Source organism: Eumetopias jubatus, unplaced genomic scaffold (genome assembly GCF_037043125.1).
Source record: "Eumetopias jubatus isolate StellerSeaLion01/CBP00866 unplaced genomic scaffold, mEumJub1_p1.0 scaffold_12, whole genome shotgun sequence".
NCBI classification, from domain to species: Eukaryota; Metazoa; Chordata; class Mammalia; order Carnivora; family Otariidae; genus Eumetopias; species Eumetopias jubatus.
The window spans coordinates 30,450,177-30,458,341 of NW_028274818.1; the positions used below are offsets into that span (position 1 = coordinate 30,450,177).

General features: G+C 37.6%; 1 non-coding gene across 1 annotated transcript; it reads left to right on the forward strand.

The window, feature by feature from the left end:
- The first annotated feature begins 1,396 nt into the window (after positions 1-1,396).
- On the forward strand, positions 1,397-1,578 carry LOC114222048 (U2 spliceosomal RNA). The gene has a single exon (XR_015766585.1). It is a non-coding gene; the product is annotated as a U2 spliceosomal RNA (small nuclear RNA).
- The last annotated feature ends 6,587 nt before the right edge of the window (positions 1,579-8,165 follow it).

Below are 8,165 nucleotides of genomic sequence, written 5' to 3' on the forward strand. Positions count from 1 at the left end.
GGTATTACCTTTCCCTAGGTCAGGGTAGGCTCTGGTTAAGTAGTTCTCTTGAGGGCTGGTCTTCTTAAGGGTGCTCTGGCAAATTTCAAAATGGTTCCTTTTCCCCTCCCCCTGCAGGGAGCCAGAGGGGATTTTTCTCTGATATTTACTGTGGGAATCAATTCAAGTCCTAAAGGTAAATCTCACAATAGTGTGAGTCCAACTATTATTGGGTCCCCCTGGAGTTTTGAATTCTCAGAGTTGTCTACACAGAGCCTCCAGCAATTCATCAGTTTCAGCTCAGGTGTTCCTACTCTGGCACTGGAGCCCACAGCAGTTTCCATTGAAGAGTTTCTTCTCCAGTAAGCTGTTTCTCCCTGTATTGTCTATCTCCCTATTTTTGTCTCCCCTGTTTTGTCTGTCTTTCCAGCATTGAAATGAAATGGTTTTTCCTATGACCTCATCTTACCTACAGATCCAAGAAAAGTTGTTAATTTTTCAGACTCCTCAACTTGTTAGGATAGAGTAGCAACTTCTAAGCTCCTTAAATGCAGAACTAGAAAACTTGTGTACCCCCCATACCATTTGTTAAACAGGTTGTTTTCTCTCTTAAATTTTAGGATCCTTTATGTGTTGAGGATATAATCTCTTTTTGATAAAGTTACAATTTTTTTCTCCAATTTGTCACTGATCATTTAGCTTTTGCCTTTATTTAATACTATTTGTTTTTTTAAATTTTTTTATTGTCATGTTAATCACCATACATTACATCATTAGTTTTGGATGTAGTGTTCCGTGATTCATTGTGCATAACACCCAGTGCTCCACGAAGAACGTGCCCTCTTTAATACCCATCACCGGGCTAACCCATCCCCCACCTGCCTCCCCTCTAGAACCCTCAGTTTGTTTTTCAGAGTCCATCGTCTCTCATGGTTGGTCTCCCCCTCTGATTCCACCCCCTTCATTTTTCCCCTCCTGCTATCTTCTTCTTCTTTTTTTTTTCTTAACATATATTGCATTATTTGCTTCAGAGGTACAGATCTGTGATTCAACAGTCTTACACAATTCACAGCACTCGCCATAGCACATACCCTCCCCAATGTCTATCACCCAGCCACCCCATCCCTCCCACCCGCCCACCACTCCAGCAACCCTCAGTTTGTTTCCTGAGATTAAGAATTCCTCATATCAGTGAGGTCATATGATACATGTCTTTCTCTGATTGACTTATTTCACTCAGCATAACACCCTCCAGTTCCATCCATGTTGTTGCAAATGGCAAGATCTCATTCCTTTTGATGGCTGCATAATATTCCATTGTGTATATATACCACATCTTCTTTATCCGTTCATCTGTCGATGGACATCTTGGCTCTTTGCACAGTTTGGCTATTGTGGACATTGCTGCTATAAACATTGGGGTGCACGGCCTTTTGGCTAAGATCAAGTGTTGTATCTGTTCTTATCAGTTTAATAATATTTGTTTTATATAGTAAAATTTACTGTCTATTTTAAATGGCTCTTGGATTTCAAAGTGTAGTCAGAAAATTTTTTCCAATCAATTTTAAAGGGATACATTCATTTTTTTCCTTCTAGAACTTTTGTAGTTATAATTATTTCACATTTACACCACTAACCCAGCTGGAATTTATCCTGTGTGAAGAAAAGATCCAATTTTAGGTTGGTTGGTAGTTTATAACTTCTGTTCCTTTTATTTTTTCTGTTTTATTATCTTTTGGCTTTTAAACCTGTTCCTTTTCTCTTATGGTTTATTTTGTTTATTTGTTGGTCTTTTACTATCTTTTTGAGATGCATTCTTTATTATTAACATAAGTATATCATTCTTTTCTCTGAGCACTGCTTTAACAATATTCCGTTTATTTAGAAACCTGTTTCATTGTCAATATTTTCTAGAAATTGTGTAATTTCCTTTTGATCCTTTTGATTGTTTAATGTCATTTATATTTTTAAAAATTAATTATTTTAATGAGTCTCTTTTTATTTATATTTTTTCTACCTTATTAACCATTTTTTTTATTATGTTCAGTTAGCCACTGTATAGTACATAATTAGTTTTTGTGGTAGTGTTCAATGATACATTAAGTATAGTTAAGTACAACACCCAGTGCTCATCACAGCAAGTGCCCTCCTCAATACCCATCACCCTGTTACCCATTCCCCCTACCCTCCTTCCCTCTGAAACCCCCAGATTGTTTCTCAGTCTCCATAGTCTCTCATGGTTCATCTCCCTCTCTGTTTTCTCCCCCTTTGGATCTCCCTCCCTTCCCCTATGGTCCTCTGTACTATTGCTTATGTTCCACATATGTGTGAAACCATATGATAATTGTCTTTCTCTGCTTGACTTACTTCACTTAACATAATCCCCTCCAGTTCCATCCATGTCGATGCAAATGGTGGGTGTTCATCGTTTCTGATGGCTGAATAATATTCCATTGTATATATGTACCACATCTTCTTTATCCATTCATCTGTTGAAAGGCATCTCAGCTCCTTCCACAGTTTGGCTATTGTGGACATTGCTGCTATGAACATTGGGGTGCACATGCCCCTTCTTTTCACTTCATCTGTATCTTTGGGGTAAATACCTAGTAGTGCAGTTGCTGGGTTGTAGGGCAGCTCTATTCTTAACATCTTGAGGAACTTCCATACTGCTTTCCAGAGTGGCTGTACCAGCTTCCATTCCGACCAACAGTGTAAGAGGGTTCTCCTTTCTCCACATCCTTGCCAACATTTGTTGTTTCCTGTTTTGTTAATTTTTGCCATTCTAACTGGTGTAAGGTGGTATCTCAGTGTGGTTTGATTTGAATTTCCCTGATGGCTAATGATGAGCATTTTTTCATGTGTCTGTTGGCCATTTGTATGTCTTCTTTGGAGGAGTGTCTGTTCCTGTCTTCTGCCCATTTTTTGACTAGGTTATTAGTTTTTTGAGTGTTGAGTTTGAGAAGTTCTTTATAGATCTTGGATACCAGCCCTTTATCTGTAATGTCATTTGCAAATATTTTCTCCCATTCCGTGGGATGCCTCTTAGTTTTGTTGACTGTTACTTTCACTGTTCAGAAGCTTTTTATCTTGATGAAGTCCCAAAAGTTCATTTTTGCTTTTGTTTCACTTGCCTTTGGAGATGTTTCTTGAAAGAAGTTACTGTGGCCAATGTCAAAGAGGTAACTGCCTATGTTCTCCTCTAGGATTTTGATAGATTCCTGTCTCACATTGAGGTCTTTCATCCATTTTATTTATCTTTGTGTATGGTATAAGGGAATGGTCCAGTTTCATTCTTCTATATGTAGCTGTCCAATTTTCCCAGCACCACTTATTGAAGACACTGTCTTTTTTCCATTGGATATTTTTTCCTGATTTTCAAATCTGAGTAGAACCAATAACCAGTAATGAAATTGAAGCAGTAATCAAAAACCTCCCAAAAAACAGAAGTCCAGGGTGAGCTAACTTCCCAGGGGAATTCTACCAAACATTTAAAGAAGGAATAATACCTATTCTACTGAAGCTGTTCCAAAAAAATAGAAACAGAAGGAGAACGTCCAAACTCCTTCCATGGAGCCAGTATTACCCTGATCCCAAAACCAGGCAAAGACCCCATCAAAAAGAATTATAGACCAATATCCCTGATGAACATGGGTGCCAAAATACTCAACAAGATCCTAGCTAATAGGATCCAACAGTGCATTGAAAGGATTATTCACCATGACCAAGTGGGTTTTATGCCTGGGATGCAAGGGTTGTTCAGCATTCACAAATCAAACAACGTGGGAGAGCACATCAATAAAAGAAAAGACAAGAACCATATGATTCTCTCAAATGATGCAGAAAAAGCATTTGACAAAATACAGCATCCTTTCCTGATTAAATCTTTTCAAAGTATTGGGATTATCATGAAAGCCATCTGTCAAAATCTCATAGCGAATATCATTCTCAATGGGAAAAAAACTGAGAGCTTTTCCCTTAAAGTCAGGAACACAATAGAGATGCCCACTCTCACCATTATTGTTCAACATAGTACTAGAAGTCCTAGCCTCAGCAATGAGACAACAAAAAGAAATAAAAGGTATTCAAATTAGCAAAGAAGAAGTCAAACTCTTTCTCTTAGCAGATGACATGATACTTTATGTGGAAAATCCAAAAGACTCCACCCCCAAATTACTAGAACTCATACAGCAATTCAGCAATGTGGCAGGATACAAAATCAATGCACAGAAATCAGTTGCTTTTCTATACACTAACAATATAACTGTAGAAAGAGAAATTAAGGAATCTATTCCATTCACAATAGCAACAAAAACCATAAGGTACCTAGGAATAAACCAAACTAAAGAGGTAAAAGATCTATGCTCTAGAAACTACAGAACTATTATGAAAGAAATTGAGGAAGACAAAAAAGATGGAAAAATACTCCATGCTCGTGGATTGGAAGAATAAACATAGTTAAAATGTCTCTCCTACCCAGAGCAATTTACACTTTCAAGGCCGTCCCTATTAAAATACCATTGGCATTTTTCAAAGAGCTGGAACAAAATACCCTAAAATTTGTATGGAGCCCGAAAAGACCCCAAATTGCCAAGGGACTGATGAAAAAGAAAAGCAAAGCTGGGGCATCACATTTCCTGACTTCAAGCTATATTACAAAGCTGTGACCACCAAGACAGCATGGTATTGGCACAGAAACAGACACATAGACCAATGGAACAGAATAGAGACTCCGGAAATGGACCCTCAACTCTATGGTCAACTAATCTTTGACAAATCTTTTTATTTATATTTCGTTTTATTTTTTTCAAGGTTTTTAAATTCCAGTTAGTTAACATATAGTGTAATATTAGTTTCAGGAGTAGAATTTAGTAATTCATCACTTACATATTACACCCAGTGCTCATCATGTCAAGTGCCTTCCCTAATACCCCTCACCCATTTAACCCATCCCCCTGCCCACCTCCCCTCCAGCAACCCTCATTTTTTCCCTATAGTTAGGAGTCTGTTTTATGATTTGTCTCTCTCTCTTTTTTTCCCTCTTTGTTCATCAGTTTTGTTTCTTAAATTCCACATATGAGTGAAATCATATGGTATTTATCTTTCTTTTACTGACTTATTTTGCTTAGCTCATGGATTGGAAGAACAAATATTGTTAAAATGTCTATACTACCCTAAGCAATGTACACATTCAATGCAGTCCCTATCAAAATACCACCGGCATTTTTCACAGAGCTAGAACAAACAATCCTGTAATTTGTATGGAACCACAAAAGACCCCAAATAGCCAAAACAGTCTTGACAAAGAAAAACAAAGCTAGAGGCATCACAATTCTGACTTCAAGTTATATTACAAAGTTGTAGTGATCAAGACAGTATGGTACTGATACAAAAACAGACACATAGCTCAATAGAACTGAATAGAAAACTGAGAAATGGACCCACAACTATATGGTCAACAAAGTAAGAAAGAATATCCAACAGAAAAATGACAGACTTGTCAACAAATGGTGCTGGGAAAACTGGACAGCAACATGCAAAAGAATGAAACTGGACCACTTTCTTATACCATACACAAAAATGAATTCAAAATGGATGAAAGACCTGAATGTGAGATAGGAAACCATCAAAATCCTAGAGGAGAACACAAGCAGCAACCTCTTTGACATTGGCTGTTGCAACTTCTTACTAGACACATCTCCTGAGGAAAGGGAAACAAAAGCAAAAATAAACTATTCGGACTTCATCAAAATAAAAAGCTACTGCACAGCAAAGGAAACAATCAACAAAACTGAAAGGCAACCTTTGGAATGAGAGAAGATATTTGCAAATGACATGTCTGATGAAGGGTTAGTATCCCAAATGTATAAAGAACTTATGAAATTTAACACCCCAAAAACAAATAATCCAGTTAAAAAATGGGAAGAAAACATGAATAGACATTTTTCCAAAGAAAACATACAGATAGCCAAGAGATACATGAAAAGTTGCTCAACATCACTCATCATCAGGAAAATATAAATCAAAACTACAATGAGATATCACCTCACACCTGTCAGAATGGCTAAAATTAACACAGGAAAAAACAGTTGTTTAATATCATTTTTAAAAATTGCAAGTAGAAGGGACTAAATTACTGTTTAATTTTTGTTTTTTAAGATATACTTATTTATTTTAAAGAGAGAGAGAGAGGGAGAGTGGGGGGGGAGAGGAAGAAGGAGAGAATATCTCCAGCAGACTCCCTGCTGAGCATGGAACCCCACCTGAGGCTCCATCCCTCAACCCTGAGATCATGACATGAGCCAAAAATCAAGAGTCTGATGCCTAACCAACTGAGCCACCCAGGTGCCCCAACTTTAATATTTTTAAACTAGCTCCAGTTTTTAAAATGTATTAACTTGTATGTGTATGGGGGGGCTTATATGTAGTAAATTTTTATGAATGATCGATGTTCACTTGAAAATAACCTATCTAAAAAAGCTTTTGCACAGCAAAAGAAACAGTCCACAAAACCAAAAGACAACCGACAGAATGGGAGAAAATATTTGCAAATGACATATCAGATAAAGGGCTAGTATCCAAAATCTATAAAGAACTTATCAAACTCAACACCCAAAGAACAAATGATCCAATCAAGAAATGGGCAGAAGACATGAACAGACATTTCTCCAAAGAAGACATCCAAATGGCCAACAGGCACATGAAAAAGTGCTCAACATCGCTCGGCATCAGGGAAATCCAAATCAAAACCTCAATGAGATACCACCTCACACCCGTCAGAATGGCTAAAATTAACAAGTCAGGGAACGACAGATGTTGGCGGGGATGTGGAGAAAGGGGAACCCTCCTACACTGTTGGTGGGAATGCAAGCTGGTGCAACCCCTCTGGAAAACAGTATGGAGGTTCCTCAAACAGTTGAAATTAGAGCTACCATTCGATCCAGCAATTGCACTACTGGGTATTTACCACAAAGATACAAATGTAGGGACCCGAAGGGGTACGTGTACCCCAATGTTTATAGCAGCAGTGTCCACCATAGCCAAACTGTGGAAAGAGCCAAGATGTCCATCGACAGATGAATGGATAAAGAAGAGGTGGTATATATACACAATGGAATATTATGCAGCCATCAAAAGGAATGAGATCTTGCCATTTGCAACGACGTGGATGGAACTGGAGGGTGTTATGCTGAGTGAAATAAGTCAATCAGAGAAAGACATGTATCACATGACCTCACTGATATGAGGAATTCTTAATCTCAGGAAACAAACTGAGGGTTGCTGGAGTGGTGGGCGGGTGGGAGGGATGGGGTGGCTGGGTGATAGACATTGGGGAGAGTATGTGCTATGGCGAGTGCTGTGAATTGTGTAAGACTGTTGAATCACAGTTCTGTACTTCTGAAACAAATAACGCAACATATTTTAAGAAAAAAGAAAAAGAAGAAGATAACAGGAGAGGAAGAAAAGGGGAGTATGTCAGAGGGGGAGACGAACCATGAGAGATGATGGACTCTGAAAAACAAACTGAGGGTTCTAGAGGGGAGGGGGTAGGGGGATGTGTTAGCCTGGTGATGGGTATTGAGGAGGGCACGTTCTGCATGGAGCACTGGGTGTTATGAACAAACAATGAATCATGGAACACTGCACCAAAAACTAATGATGTAATATATGGTGATTAACATAACAATAAAAAAATTTAAAAAAAAAGAAAATAACCTATCTACTGTTAAAGTAGTAGTTTATAGTATTTCCCTATAATGTACCTTATTGATTTTTTAATTTTCATTTTTATGCATTTGGGTTTTTTAAGTCTCCTCTGTCTTTACTAACTGTTATTCTACTAAATCTGTCTTGAAATGAGAGAGGTATTTAAAATCATTTGTAATTAGTGTTTCACTACATTTCTTCCATCTCCTGTAGTTGCTTCTTTATATAAGTTGTTGCTGTGTTTGTAGTTTATAGATATTAACTGTTATTTATTCTTCATTGTGATTTATAGTCTTCAACATTATAATACATCATTTTTTGTCATTTAATACCTTTTTATTCTGTCTAACATTAATGTAATAATCCCTGCCTTCTTTTTTAAAAAGTGCATTTGCTTGTTATATCTTTGCTTTACTAAGATGGAAGATTCATTAGGCTGAAAGGGAACTCAGACAGCCTTGAAACAAGGGATATTCTAG